Source organism: Myxine glutinosa, unplaced genomic scaffold (assembly GCF_964187855.1).
Source record: "Myxine glutinosa unplaced genomic scaffold, kmMyxGlut1.1 SCAFFOLD_2405, whole genome shotgun sequence".
Lineage (NCBI taxonomy): Eukaryota > Metazoa > Chordata > Myxini > Myxiniformes > Myxinidae > Myxine > Myxine glutinosa.
Window position 1 is genome coordinate 7,501 of NW_027618499.1, and position 2,500 is coordinate 10,000.

The following is a 2,500-nucleotide window of genomic DNA, read 5'->3' on the forward strand; positions in this document are numbered from 1 at the left end:
GATTGTATGGCACCGTTAGGAAGTTTAGGACCTCCCTATACCTCCCCGCAGCTCTTCCTCACGGTTCAGCAACAACAGCAACGGCAGCGGCGTGCACAGGGAGTGCGCGTCATCACTCCGGCCTGGTTGGTAGGGGGTGTTGGGAGGGCACGAGGCCTTCCCAACGAGCCGCCATCGAACATGTGCTCGACGGGGTTACCAAATAGGGGCTCCCTGTCAGCTCCTCGTCAAGGGCGGAGCCCGGTAACCCCCGCACCCAATGGAAGCGGCGGACCGGCCCCAGGGGGGCGGAGCCAACCAGCCGAGGGCGTGTCACTCCCCGCTGAGCATGCGCAGGAAGAGGGAGGTGACGTCAGATGCGCGCTGAGCTTGGAGCAAGCAAGACGTACCCTCCGAGCGCTGTGAGGCCTCCCCGCATCTCTGGACTGGACCGTGCTTTATCCTGTCCCCGAGCCAAGGTGCACCTTGTGCTATCGACTACCTGTCCCTTCCGGCCATCAATCCCTGTGTAAGTCAGCCTTGTTCCGTTTGTCTGTGGTCTGTCTGGGGTAAGATAAGATTGTATTTAAGTGCCTATCTCTTCTGTGTCTTTACCTCACTACCGTGTAATCTACCCCCTTTTCTCCACCACTGTAATTATACCCTCCTCCGGAGGTCTTGAGAACTGTACCCTTGCGTCGTTTCATCTATCCCAGTCGTTGTGTCCTTTCCATCATTGATTTAGCATAGCGCGATTTGGTCAACGTCTGGGTGGAATCGGGGTCTAGTCGGGGAATAACTGTTCGGTCACGGTCATACCAACCGCTCGGTCAAAAATAACATCCAAACCGCGTCTGTAACAATATATATATATATATATATGTATATATATATATATATTTACAGTTTTCGCCGCCCTTCCTGCCCTTACCAAGGGGAGATTAAGCCCCTTGTTCTTCTTGGGTCGGCGCAACTGAGACTTGAATCGCCCCTCCCGGGCAAACGCAGGGTAGGGTTCTGGGACGATGTTCGCACGTACCTAAGTACCTGCGCCGCCCCGGAGGCGGGGAAGCAAGCCTCGCACGAGCCACGTGTAATTTGAGTACACCGAGCGGATTGCGTACCACGTGGTCCGTGCAGTTTTCTTGGTATTGGAACCCGATTAGAGCGGTTTTATTTGTACCACGCTTAGTCAATGATGGAAAAGACGAGACGGTCGAATAAAGGAAGAACACAGGTTTAATTACTATTCACACGTATATGTACAAGTCAAAGGGACACAGAGCAGTCTTATACAGTCTTAAGTTTAAACCCAGACACAGGCCCGATCACACTCACAGGGGAAATGAAGGTAGGATGATGTTCACTCGCTGACTTGGTCGTCCAGGAACGGCTCCGCCCGGCATAGCTCTCCCCGGTCACAGCACGTCCCGCGATGAAGGCAAGCAGGCGGTGGAAGGGATCCTTGCAGTGCGTCTCTCGCCAGGCTTGGCGGTTTTCCACAGCGCGTTCAATTACCGGCGTGCTCTCACTCGCGTAACCCAATGGAGGTTCTGCCTCAAGCTCAACCGAGCGTTTAATTGGTAAGAGCGCTTATAGCTTGGTTCATGCGCGTCTTCTCTCCGAACTCATAACTTGCTCAACACTCAAGCGCCTTTCCCATAAGAACTTGCAAGCTCACCACTCCACGGAACTGCTCAACTCTCACAGAACTGCTCAACTCTCACAGGACTCCGAACTTGTTCAAGCGCCTCCCTCCACAGAACTGCGGTGGGGGCTTCGCGCAACGGATTATATGGCCAACCCCATTAGCTCTCTCGAATGTTCTAACCACGCCTTGTGACGCGGTGCCGCAGCCACTCCCTTCGAGCCCTGATTGGCGGCTCGCGCTTACCGTCGGCTTCTCCTCCGCCCTCCTTTGGTCTTGCCTCGATTTGCCAGGCCTGCCTCGTGTTAATTTGCGCCAAAAAGCCAAAGGCGGCATAAGGCAATAAAGGCGGCATAAGGCAAGAAAGGACCCAACTCATTATTCTACTCAACGCAAAACTAACACAGGAAAAGGACTATGCTTACACATACTAAGAAATAACTGAACTATTGCGAGGCTACGTGTTGTAGTGTGACTAAACTATGAGGGGGAAATTAACCTTTATTGTACAAACTCAAAACCGCAACAATATATATATATATATAATTATTATTATTTATTTATTTATTTATTTTTGGCTAACCGCTTTTTTCCCCTAATTTTCCTTAAAAAAAAATCCCGAATTTTTCCTAATTTCCTAATTTTTTCCCTAATTTTCCTAGTTTTCCTAATTTCCCTAATTCCCTAATTTATTTCTTTTCAGGCTAACCCCCGCTCTAGCAGGGAAAATGGCCTTAAAATGCATGTTGTTGTGTATATATATATATATATATATATATATATATATATATATATATATATATATATATATATATATATATATATATATATACATACTCGTCTGGTAGCTTTCACCTGTTGGTGCAACATCTT